Raw genomic sequence first — 13,043 nt, forward strand, 5'->3', positions numbered from 1 at the left:
GAGGTTAGAATAGATGCAGGATCAAGTAGCTCAATGGGTAGGGTGTTTGATTAGAATTTAACAGGTTATAGGTTTGAATCCTGGGTATGATAGTTTGAGGTGTTATTTAATAAAGTATGTTTATATATTAGTCACACATGGCTTACTTGTACAAATGGCACGTCACCAGTTAGTGCTGACTGCTGATATGCCATTTACACAAACATGCCATGTGTGACTGTATATGCATTTAAGGAGGGCACCCCTGCAATACCACAAACCATTGAGTGTCAAGTATACTAGATATATCTTCATATCTCATGTGCTTTCTCTGAGATCAATCTTGTTATGCCCCTTCCCCACAAGGCATGCGCCTTTTGTCCATATTGCAAAAATGGGGGGGAGGGCATATAATTCTCTGTCACAGGGCACCAAAAAGTCTAGTTATGGCTCTGGTATGCATTATGTAATCTGGCAGACCATCTCTCCAACACTGGCTGGTTGGAATAGAAATCCGGTTATCTATGTGAGCAAATGACCATCAACGATTTACTCTCAAACACTAAAAAATGGACAAAAATGGTCCCCTAAACAAATTGGTTAAATTTTGGGTTTAACCAATTTGTGTAATGACCATTTTTGACCACTTTTCTAGTGTTTGGGAGCAAATGGTTAATTGACATTTGCTCCTATACATTACCAGATTTTCATTCCATCCATCCAGACTGGATAGATAGCCTGACAGATAATTGTGTAGTGTACGCCCAGGATAACTGTTAGTCATGCTTTATTTTATGGCGGCACATAAATGGGTGGACAGATCCAGGGCAAGCACTGCCCACTCATGCATAGTTGTCAACTGATGTGAAGTTCCAGGGGGCAATCTCAGTTATAAAGAGAAGTATCTGGAAATTGTCCCTAGTTAAAAAAAAAAAAATTTGATCAACTCCATTTATTTAGTATGATATCCCAGGTGATAAGATGCCGGCAGTCAGAACAACATACTTTATTAAATAACACATCTCAAACTACCATACCCAGGATTCAAACCTATAACCTGTTGAATTCTAATCAAACACCCTACCTATTGAGCTATTTGATCCTGCATAAAAATTGTGAACATTATATGAAGCTATTGGTACTTTGCAAAAAAAAAGAATCAGCATTACAACGCAGCAGATCCATGCAGTTTGCAGCCACACACTACATGTATCTGCTCAGCCACAATGCTGATTATTTCTTCACAAAGTACAAGGTGAGCTCCAAACAGAATTCTCTAGCTTAGAATTATACCTTTCTTTGCCAAACCTAGAAGTCGGGCCCCCCACCCTGGGATCCCCCAGAGGGAGGCCTGCACCGTCATGCGGCAGGCTTGTCCGTTTTGGAAGCAGGCTGATGGGCAGCCCAGGATTGCTTCAGTCTGGGCTTGGCAGGTCTGGAAACATGAGCTTGCTTTGGGTATGCCTGACCTTGGGTACGCTTTACCTGGAGGATGAAAGGGCCAAGAAAAGTACTTTTAGCCTTCTGCGTGGTAGGAGTCATACTAGGTAGGCAAGCTGTTTTAGCAGTAGCCAGATCAGCTACAATCTTATTGAGGTCTTCTCCAAAAGGAGATTCAACTGAGGCAGCACAAGGGAACTCTCATCTGGGGACAACAACTGCAGGGAGAACACATATTTTCAGATGAACATGGTAGGGCAGAAGGCTGCCTAATACTGAAGCACCCCCAAACAACAAATCAAATGCAACTTACTTGACAGAGATGTGCCTGAGCAAGGGCCCTCCCCAGCCCTAGCCCAAATCATACTTATTTTGCATAGGAGATACCATGGTCATGAAGATTTTTCTCCCAGGGTTAGGTTCATTCATTGCATTCTGGGTATGCTGACCCCTGTGATTTCCCCAAATGTGGGAAACTCGACTGCATTATTTGTGGTAGTGGGGGACTGTGTTTGTGCTTTCCTCTGGTCAGCTCTGGTAAAAGTCAGATTTCTTTGTCTCAGATCTTCCTCTAGCCTTGTTCTTCTTTCGAGAGTTCCCTTGTGCTGCCTCAGTTGGATCTCCTTCACTTGACAGGGGGGTGCCCGAGCAGCGACCCTCCCCAGCTCTAGCCCAACTCCTACTTAGTTGCCAGGTGAGATACTATGATCATGAAGTTGCTTCTCCCAGGGCAAGGCTCACCCATTGCACTCTGGGTGTGCTGCCCCTGCGATTTCCCCAAATGTGGGAAACTTGACTGCATAATTTGAGTTTTCCCTGGTCGGCTCTCATGTAATTCAGATCTCTTTGTCTCAGGTCTCTCTCCAGCCTAGTTTGCTGTCTGGTTCCACTTCTTTTTTCTTGAGCCCCTCCCTTCTATACCCTTGTGCACTATCCTGACTTCTCCTCCCGTCTGCTTACTTTATGCCTCCCAATGCACAATGCAAACTACGGGTAGTGCTGCAGGGCCCACACCCTTTTACTTGCTTTACAGAGCAGCTCTGGAGCTGTTACAGTGCCCAGCTGCTGCAAGAAATCAGCTTGAATGCTTCAGGGGCTGGGGAATGGCCAACATGAGCCCCACACCGAAGGAGGGTGGGTGTGCTTAATGCGAACTAGGGGTCATCCAAGCACCACAAAAGGCCTCCATGCCCTGCACGCTCCTTTTCTCTTTTCATATGCAGACGAGGGTTGAAGCCAACTTTGACCCACTGCTTGGATGACATCACCATATTCAAATCCATCTGCTGCAGGCCATCCCCCAGGAATGCTTGCACTAGTTGTTGCATTTGGTTTGTTGTTTGGGGGTGCTTCAGTATTAGGCAGCCTTCTGCCACCCCATGTTCATCTGAAAATATGTGTTCTCCCTGCAGTTGTTGTCCCCAGATGAGAGTTCCCTTGTGCTGCCTCAGTTGAATCTCCTTTACTTGACAGAGATGTGCCTGAGCAGCGGCCCTCCCCAGCCCTATCCCAAATCATACTTATTTTGCATAGGAGATACTATTGTCATGAAGATTGTTCTCCCAGGGTGAGGTTCATTCATTGCATTCTGGGTATGCTGACCCCTGTGATTTCCCCAAATGTGGGAAACTCGACTGCATTATTTGTGGTAGTGGTGGACTGTGTTTGTGCTTTCCTCTGGTCAGCTCTGGTAAAAGTCAGATTTCTTTGTCTCAGATCTTCCTCTAGCCTTGTTCTTCTTTTGAGAGTTCCCTTGTGCTGCCTCAGTTGGATCTCCTTCACTTGAAAGGTAGTGCCCGAGCAGCGACCCTCCCCAGCTCTAGCCCAACTCCTACTAACCTGCCAGGTGAGATACTATGATCATGAAGGTGCTTCTCCCAGGGCAAGGCTCACCCATTGCACTCTGGGTGTGCTGCCCCTTGCGATTTCCCCAAATGTGGGAAACTTGACTGCATAATTTGTGTTTCCCCTGGACGGCTCTCGTATAATTCAGATCTCTTTGTCTCAGGTCTCTCTCCAGCCTAGTATGCTGTCTGTTTCCACTTCTCTTTTCTTGAGCCCATCCCTTCTATAACCTTGTGCACTATCCTGACTTCTCCTCCCGTCTGCTTACTTTGTGCCTTCCAATGCACAATGCAAACTACAGGTAGTGCTGCAGGGCCCACACCCTTTTACTTGCCTTACAGAGCAGCTCTGGAGCTGTTACAGTACCCAGCTGCTGCAAGAAATCAGCTTGAATGCTTTAGGGGCTGGGGCATGGCCAACATGAGCCCCACACCGAAGGAGGGTGGGGGTGTTTATTGCGAACTAGGGGTCATCCAAGCGTCGCAAAAGGCCGCCATGCCCTGCATATCCCTTTTCTCTTTTCATAAGCAGACGAGGGATGAAGCCAACTTTGACCCACTGCTTGGATGACATCACTTGCTGCCTTTCCAATGAAGCAAGTTTAATTTAGTAATAGGTGAAAAACCATCCCTACAAAGGTGTTAATCAGATACTTGGCTTTGTGGACACTTTTCAGAGAACAAATTTGTTAGCATAAAAATAAAGCCAGAAAATGAAGAGCTGTTTAATCACTCAATTGAATTTTTCTGCAAGCGTATTTCTTTTTCTCTGCAAACCGCTGCTAAATTGTGCTTCCTAGCTGTTTTTATAAAATCACTGAATCAAATCTAACTCTGATTACATCAGAGAAGGCCAGGTACCCTACACCATAACAGGGGTTTTTGAAATTTTGACTTGTCTACTTAAAGATCACCAAAATCTGATAACAAGGTCAATTACATCCCTGGGTGGGATTGAACCACCAACCTTTTGGTTAATAGCCGTACACACTAACTGATTGCGCCACAGCGACACTTTGCAAAAGTACATACTGACAAAGGCTAATAAGCATTCATCTAGAACGTTTCCTAGAAAAACTTTAAATAGTCAATAATCTGGAGAGTTTTTGTAAGATGTTTCTTCCATCAACCAATGAAGAAACACATTGGTACTTTCCCATGATGAGTGAGTACTTCAGGATCTCTTGCAATTACATGTGCAGCAGAGTACTGTAATGGAAGCATGCTGGGTCCATAGCCCAGAGGTAGGCAGATTGAAACTATCCTCTGCTATATGCGTTTTTTTTTGTTAATTAAAGTAATCCAAAACTGGGATTGATATTTTTGCTCTTTTATTTTTACTTAAAGTACAATAACTTTTACCATTTTCATTTGTTTTAATAGTATATTGACAGTATTGTTTTCTTTCAAAAATCCACTTAATTTTCTTTACCCGATTATTAAAATGGTAATTGACAAAAACAAACTACATTGTCACCAGAAGAGCAATACAAAATGTACAAGTGATATATTAAAATCATCTTTCCAGCTTGAATTTCAATGATGCATTGGGGCAACGATTTTGTGAGAAACATCTTCACCCTTAAATAAAGATTTTCTTAATTCCTTACCTGTGTGCTAATTAGATATCACCTTGTTTTCACATTAAACAGACTTCCACATGAGAAAGCAGCAAGGATGCAGTGGCGTTAATGTTTCCTGGTGTCAACCTGTATTATTTCAGTAGATATTCAAATGAGGATGCATCTTGCTGCCTTTCCAATGAAGCAAGTTTAATTTAGTAATAGGTGAAAAACCATCCCTACAAAGGTGTTAATCAGAAACTTGGCTTTGTGGACACTTTTCAGAGAACAAATTTGTTAGCATAAAAATAAAGCCAGAAAATGAAGAGCTGTTTAATCACTCAATTGGATTTTTTTGCCAGCATATTTCTTTTTCTCAGCAACCCACTGCTAAATTGTGCTTCCTAGCTGTTTTTATAAAATCACTGAATCAAATCTAACTCTGATTACATCAGAGAAGGCCAGGTACCCTACACCATAAGAGGGGGTTTGAAATTTTGACTTGTCTACATAAAGATCACCAAAATCTGATAACAAGGTCAATTACATCCCTGGGTGGGATTGAACCACCAACCTTTTGGTTAATAGCCTTACACAGTAACTGATTGCGCCACAGCAACACTTTGCAAAAGTCCATACTGACAAAGGCTAATAAGCATTCATCTAGAACGATTCCTAGAAACATTTTAAAAAGTCAATAATGTGGAGAGTTTTTGTAAGATGTTTCTTCCATCAACCAATGAAGAAACACATTGGTACTTTCCCATGATGAGTGAGTGCTTCAGGATCTCTTGCACTTACATGTGCAGCAGAGTACTGTAATGGAAGCATGCTGGGTCCATAACCCAGAGGTAGGCAGATTGAAACTATCCTCTGCTATATGCATTTTTTTTTTGTTAATTAAAGTAATCCAAAACTGGGATTGATATTTTTGCTCTTTTATTTTTACTTAAAGTACAATAACTTTTACCATTTTAATTTGTTTTAATAGTATATTGACAGTATTGTTTTCTTTCAAAAATCCAATTAATTTTCTTTACCCGATTATTAAAATGGTAATTGACAAAAACAAACTACATTGTCACCAGAAGAGCAATACAAAATGTACAAATGATATATTAAAATCATCTTTCCAGCTTGAATTTAAATGATGCATTGGGGCAACGATTTTGTGAGAAACATCTTCACCCTTAAATAAAGATTTTCTTAATTCCTTACATGTGTGCTAATTAGATATCACCTTGTTTTCACATTAAACAGACTTCCACATGAGAAAGCAGCAAGGATGCAGTGGCGTTAATGTTTCCTGGTGTCAACCTGTATTATTTCAGTAGATATTGAAATGAGGATGCATCTTGTTGCCTTTCCAATGAAGCAAGTTTAATTTAGTAATAGGTGAAAAACCATCCCTACAAAGATGTTAATCAGATACTTGGCTTTGTGGACACTTTTCAGAGAACAAATTTGTTAGCATAAAAATAAAGCCAGAAAATGAAGAGCTATTTAATCACTCAATTGGATTTTTTTGCCAGCATATTTCTTTTTCTCTGCAACCCACTGCTAAATTGTGCTTCCTAGCTGTTTTTATAAAATCACTGAATCAAATCTAACTCTGATTACATCAGAGAAGGCCAGGTATCCTACACCATAACAGGGGTTTTCGAAATTTTGACTTGTCTACATAAAGATCACCAAAATCTGATAACGAGGTCAATTACGTCCCTGGGTGGGATTGAACCACCAACCTTTTGGTTAATAGCCTTACACAGTAACTGATTGCACCACAGCAACACTTTGCAAAAGTCTATACTGACAAAGGCTAATAAGCATTCATCTAGAACGATTCCTAGAAACATTTTAAAAAGTCAATAATGTGGAGAGTTTTTGTAAGATGTTTCTTCCATCAACCAATGAAGAAACACATTGGTACTTTCCCATGATGAGTGAGTGCTTCAGGATCTCTTGCACTTACATGTGCAGCAGAGTACTGTAATGGAAGCATGCTGGGTCCATAACCCAGAGGTAGGCAGATTGAAACTATCCTCTGCTATATGCATTTTTTTTTTGTTAATTAAAGTAATCCAAAACTGGGATTGATATTTTTGCTCTTTTATTTTTACTTAAAGTACAATAACTTTTACCATTTTAATTTGTTTTAATAGTATATTGACAATATTGTTTTCTTTCAAAAATCCACTTAATTTTCTTTACCCGATTATTAAAATGGTAATTGACAAAAACAAACTACATTATCACCAGAAGAGCAATATAAAATGTTCAAGTAATATATTAAAATCATCTTTCCAGCTTGGATTTCAATGATGCATTGGGGCAACGATTTTGTGAGAAACATCTTCACCCTTAAATAAAGATTTTCTTAATTCCTTACCTGTGTGCTAATTAGATATCACCTTGTTTTCACATTAAACAGACTTCCACATGAGAAAACAGCAAAGATGCAGTGGCGTTAATGTTTCATGGTGTCAACCTGTATTATTTCCGTAGATATTGAAATGAGGATGCATCTTGCTGCCTTTCCAATGAAGCAAGTTTAATTTAGTAATAGGTGAAAAACCATCCCTACAAAGATGTTAATCAGATACTTGGCTTTGTGGACACTTTTCAGAGAACAAATTTGTTATCATAAAAATAAAGCCAGAAAATGAAGAGCTGTTTAATCACTCAATTGGATTTTTCTGCCAGCATTTTTCTTTTTCTCTGCAACTCACTGCTAAATTGTGCTTCCTAGCTGTTTTTTTTATAAAATCACTTAATCAAATCTAACTCTGATTACATCAGAGAAGGCCAGGTACCCTACACCATAAGAGGGGGTTTGCAATTTTGACTTGTCTACTTAAATATCACCAAAATCTGATCACAAGGTCAATCACGTCCCTGGGTGGGATTGAACCACCAACCTTTTGATTAATAGCTGAACACACTAACCGATTGCGCCACAGACACACTTTGCAAAAAGTAAATACTGACAAAGACTAATAAGCATTCATCTAGAACGTTTCCTAGAAAAACTTTAAAAAGTCAATAATCTGGAGAGTTTTTGTAAGATGTTTCTTCCAGCAACCAATGAAGAAACACATTGGTACTTTCGCATGATGAGTGAGTGCTTCAGGATCTCTTGCACTTACATGTGCAGCAGAGTACTGTAATGGAAGCATGCTGGGTCCATAACCCAGAGGTAGGCAGATTGAAACTATCCTTTGCTATATGCATTTTTTTTTGTTCATTAAAGTAATCCAAAACTGGGATTGATATTTTAGCTTTTATTTTTACTTAAAGTACAATAACTTTTACCATTTTAATTTGTTTTAATAGTATATTGACAGTATTGTTTTCTTTCAAAAATCCACTTAATTTTCTTTACCCTATTATTAAAATGGTAATTGACAAAAACAAACTACATTGTCACCAGAAGAGCAATACAAAATGTACAAGTGATATATTAAAATCATCTTTCCAGCTTGAATTTCAATGATGCATTGGGGCAACGATTTTGTGAGAAACATCTTCACCCTTAAATAAAGATTTTCTTAATTCCTTACCTGTGTGCTAATTAGATATCACCTTGTTTTCACATTAAACAGACTTCCACATGAGAAAGCAGCAAGGATGCAGTGGCGTTAATGTTTCCTGGTGTCAACCTGTATTATTTCAGTAGATATTGAAATGAGGATGCATCTTGCTGCCTTTCCAATGAAGCAAGTTTAATTTAGTAATAGGTGAAAAACCATCCCTACAAAGATGTTAATCAGATATTTGGCTTTGTGGACACTTTTCAGAGAACAAATTTGTTAGCATAAAAGTAAAGCCAGAAAATGAAGAGCTGTTTAATCACTCAATTGGATTTTTTTGCCAGCATATTTCTTTTTCTCTGCAAACCACTGCTAAATTGTGCTTCCTAGCTGTTTTTATAAAATCACTGAATCAAATCTAACTCTGATTACATCAGAGAAGGCCAGGTACCCTACACCAGGCCTGGCCAACCTGTGGCTCTCCACATGTTGTGAAACTACACATCCCAGCATGCCCTGCTATCGTTTTAGCATTCCCTAATAGCAAAACTGTGGCAAGGCATGATGGGACTTGTAGTTTTACAACAGCTGGAGAGCCACAGGTTGGCCAGGCCTGCCCTACACCATAAGAGGGGTTTTTGAAATTTTGACTTGTCTACTTAAAGATCACCAAAATCTGATAACAAGGTCAATTACGTCCCTGGGTGGGATTGAACCACCAACCTTTTGGTTAATAGCCGTACACACTAACTGATTGCGCCACAGCGACACTTTGCAAAAGTATATACTGACAAAGGCTGATAAGCATTCATCTAGAACGTTTCCAAGAAAAACTTTAAATAGTCAATAATCTGGAGAGTTTTTGTAAGATGTTTCTTCCATCAACCAATGAAGAAACACATTGGTACTTTCCCATGATGAGTGAGTGCTTCAGGATCTCTTGCAATTACATGTGCAGCAGAGTACTGTAATGGAAGCATGCTGGGTCCATAGCCCAGAGGTAGGCAGATTGAAACTATCCTCTGCTATATGCATTTTTTTTGTTAATTAAAGTAATCCAAAACTGGGATTGATATTTTTGCTCTTTTATTTTTACTTAAAGTACAATAACTTTTACCATTTTAATTTGTTTTAATAGTATATTGACAGTATTGTTTTCTTTCAAAAATCCACTTAATTTTCTTTACCCGATTATTAAAATGGTAATTGACAAAAATAAACTGATGAGGATACTACTGCAGTCTTTGTTTCGTCTGTACCCGCTGAAAGAGCAGCAAAAGGTGGAGATCTTGATGGGACAGTTGAAAGGGCTTGCACTTAGAGAGGTTACTTCCTGGCCTACTGAAGAGAAGAAGACTGTGGACCAGATCCTCAACAGGCTTGCTACCACATTTGACACAAGGACAGTGTCAGAACTTAAAATGCACTTCTTTGCTCGAAAGCAACAACCAGGAGAGTCACTACGGGGCTATGCCCTCAGCTTTCAGGAAGCACTCAGAGATGTTCAGCAAGCAGACCCTGAGGAAGTGCATGACAAAGAGAAAATGTAATTGGACCAGTTCACTGAAGGTGCAAGGGGCGAATTTGTAAAAACTCAGCTGCGACTATTGAGATTGCAGAAGCCTGGAAGCACATTCCTGGATTTTAAAGAGGCTGCGATTAAAGTTCTAGGCTCCAGTCTTACTTCAGGGGCTGTTCCACAAGAGTCTATTCCAGAGATGCCACGGTATCAAGAGAATTCTGATGCCCAGGAGTCAAGTTTTAAAGGAGCTACTTACCCACCTACAGTAAAAGGAGTGACAGTGCCATGTTCAAAGACATGCATATTTGACTCTTCTAGTGAGTTACGAAGTCTGCTGGCTGAACTGACACGTGGTGTGACAGAGATGCGCAGAGACCTGCAGATTCTGAAGAGACAGCAGGCACTGCTCCATGAAGAAATGGAATGGTGCCAGGAGAGGAGACCACTGAACAGTTCCCAATGGGACCTACATAGAAACAGGGAGACACTTTTTTCCAACCACTTTGCCTCCCAAAGGCGACCCATTTTTCAAAGCTGTGAAGGAAGCGGACAAATTAAGAGAGAATTTGAGCAGCCAGATCATTTAAACTCCAAATTCATGTGGTTAACCCGTTATGTTAGCCAATGCCCGGTGGTTCAAGTTTGCATCAATGGAGTCTCAATGCCCACTCTCTTAGACACTGGATCACAAGTGACCACAATACAAGCAACACAGTTTGAGCAGCATTGGACTGAGGAACAGATGTTTCCGTCAACTTCCACATTGATAAACCCGATTGCAAGCAATGGGCACTGCATCCCTTGCAAAGGATACTGGGAAGCTGAAATTCAAATCGGACGAACAGTGCTACCACAGCAAGGCATCACCACTGCCCAAGATGATGGATTGCCTCCAGTGATAGTGGGCATGAATGTGTTGCGGAACTGCTGTGAGGAGCTCGTAGCAGCACTCCAAGGAGAGTTTCAAACTGACAAGCTCCAGGAGAAACAAGGCCTTCAACCTGGGATAGCCAAACAAAAGGGAAGAATGATAACAGAATTATCTGTAAGAGAGGAACATGAAAAAAATAAGGCTAGCCAAATAATGATAGAAATGCCCATCTCCAGTGTCCAGATTATCCGAAAGAATGCTTCAATGTTAGGCATGAATAATATAGCATCCAGTTCTAGAAACTGTGAGCAACCTATTCAAGGAACCAGTTTTGACCACCTGCAAGATAAAAGTCAGATGATAAGACACCTCAAAGCCTTACTGAAGATTGGGAAATACCTGACCAAGCGACAAAGGCAAGAATCCTCGCCAGAACTCCTGAAGTTGTTGAGACAGCGAGAAAGGCTGTTTGAAGAGAAAGGACAGTTGGTTCGATGTAGTGTGGATCCTAATACTCATTATAGGATCAGTCAACTTGTAATTCCAAGACAAAGTGCTTGTTATGTGCTTGAAGAATATCACGACAAGTCAGGTCACCCTGGGTGCAAAAGGATGGAAACAAGCATCTGGAAAAAGTTCTTTTGGGTTGAAATGAGGGAAGACATCAAGAGATGGTGCCGAAACTGTCCAACCTGTTCTGTAAGAAGAACCTTGCTGCCTCTTTCTCTCCAGAATCCATTGTCCCAAACCAGCTGTGATACTGAATCCCAAGATGGAATGGAAGAGGCTCATAAAATGTATTTACAGCAGACTAAGGTGGTTTGTCACCGACAAGGAGGCAAGAAGACTAGGGCTTGCAAAACAGAAAACCACCATAGTCAGCTGCAGTTTTGTACAGCATGTCCCAAAGACAGTTTAGAAAGAGTTCAATACTCATCCATGGCAGGGGGGTTGAGGTTTCCTAGACAAACTTTTCAAGACCATATACTGTCCAGATTTCAACCGATTGCTCCAGGAGCATGTGTTAATGTACTATAGCACAAAAGGAATTATACCTATCAGATACTGATGTTAAAAATGTTGATAAATGTTAATGTTTCAGACATAATCTGTGTTCACTAATGAATGTGACTGGATATAGTGAGAAGTTTATATAGGGATAAAACCAAAATGCGTGAGGACACGCATGTTTTGGGGGGGGGGCACGTGTGATATCCCATAACAACAAGGACATTTTTGACAACAGTGTAGTTGCCTGTGCCATTTTAAATAAAGTTTATTTAAAAGAAAATTGAACAGCAGTTTGAGAAGTCAGTTGGAGCCATGGTGAGGAAAGAGCTGGCGACGCCATTACGCAGAGATGAGCAGCTGAGAGAGGGGAGACAAATAAGCTGAAAATTGCATGAGAGAGTAAGCAGTAGTGCAAAATACAGCAGTGGAAGTGCAGCAATTAACAAGTAAGAACGCCATGACACTCTCAGCCAAGAGAGTGCACAGCAAGTGTCAGAGACAGGAGAGTATAAAGCCTTTATACCAATGCTGACTGGCCTACATCTGAGGGGAAACTGCCTCAGAAACATCTATTGACTGGGTGAGATAAATCCATATTTATACTGAAACCTACTCCACTGCAAAGGACATTATCCTATATTTACTATACCTATGCAGCGATTTACATGGGAAGCAGCTCCAGTTTGTTTTAAACAATCATCTTTACTACACAGAGCTACAATATTTTGTTCACAGCTAAAGGAGACAATAGCTGCATATAACTATGTAACAACATAACCGGGCCCCAACGTGCACATAGAGACTCCCTGCAGTGACACCAATGTTATCTGGGACTTAAATATTGTCTGCATAAGTTGATTTCTATTACTAAGCAACATAGTATTAATCTCAGATTTAGTTATATTACCATTTGTGTAATGACTTAAAGTGTATATGGTGTCTGTGTTTAAGTTGCTTGAATCAAATCTTTCCCTTCCCTACTGTAATCAGTTCCTTTTCTGAGTTATGTGGTAAACCATTTATTCTTTCATACAAAGCCCTGCCTGCCTTTCTTTGTGTCTGGGGAAACCTTGCCTCTCTGCCAGGAATAGAGAAGAGCTGCTGCTGAAGGAGGAATAGTCCATCAAGGTATCCCTGACCTGTTCCACATAGTTTACACACTTGTTATACCGGGGTGTTACATTGTGTGTGACTGACCTTAGGAAGAAACCGGAGCCTCAGCTGCAGTGACCCAGCAACCAGGGCACGGGAGTATACAGTGCCGCTGGGAGTGATGAAGCTGCA

General features: G+C 40.6%; 4 non-coding genes across 4 annotated transcripts; all 4 read left to right on the forward strand.

Moving 5' to 3' along the window:
* The first annotated feature begins 1,782 nt into the window (after positions 1–1,782).
* LOC135017298 (U1 spliceosomal RNA) lies at positions 1,783–1,946 on the forward strand. Its single transcript, XR_010215128.1, has one exon. It is a non-coding gene; the product is annotated as a U1 spliceosomal RNA (small nuclear RNA).
* Positions 1,947–2,098: 152 nt separating this feature from the next.
* On the forward strand, positions 2,099–2,261 carry LOC135017536 (U1 spliceosomal RNA). Its single transcript, XR_010215344.1, has one exon. It is a non-coding gene; the product is annotated as a U1 spliceosomal RNA (small nuclear RNA).
* Positions 2,262–2,935: 674 nt separating this feature from the next.
* On the forward strand, positions 2,936–3,099 carry LOC135017297 (U1 spliceosomal RNA). Its single transcript, XR_010215127.1, has one exon. It is a non-coding gene; the product is annotated as a U1 spliceosomal RNA (small nuclear RNA).
* A 151-nt stretch (positions 3,100–3,250) lies between these two features.
* Positions 3,251–3,414, forward strand: LOC135017388 (U1 spliceosomal RNA). Its single transcript, XR_010215213.1, has one exon. It is a non-coding gene; the product is annotated as a U1 spliceosomal RNA (small nuclear RNA).
* Positions 3,415–13,043: the final 9,629 nt, after the last annotated feature.

This window comes from Pseudophryne corroboree, unplaced genomic scaffold (assembly GCF_028390025.1).
Source record: "Pseudophryne corroboree isolate aPseCor3 unplaced genomic scaffold, aPseCor3.hap2 scaffold_316, whole genome shotgun sequence".
NCBI lineage: Eukaryota > Metazoa > Chordata > Amphibia > Anura > Myobatrachidae > Pseudophryne > Pseudophryne corroboree.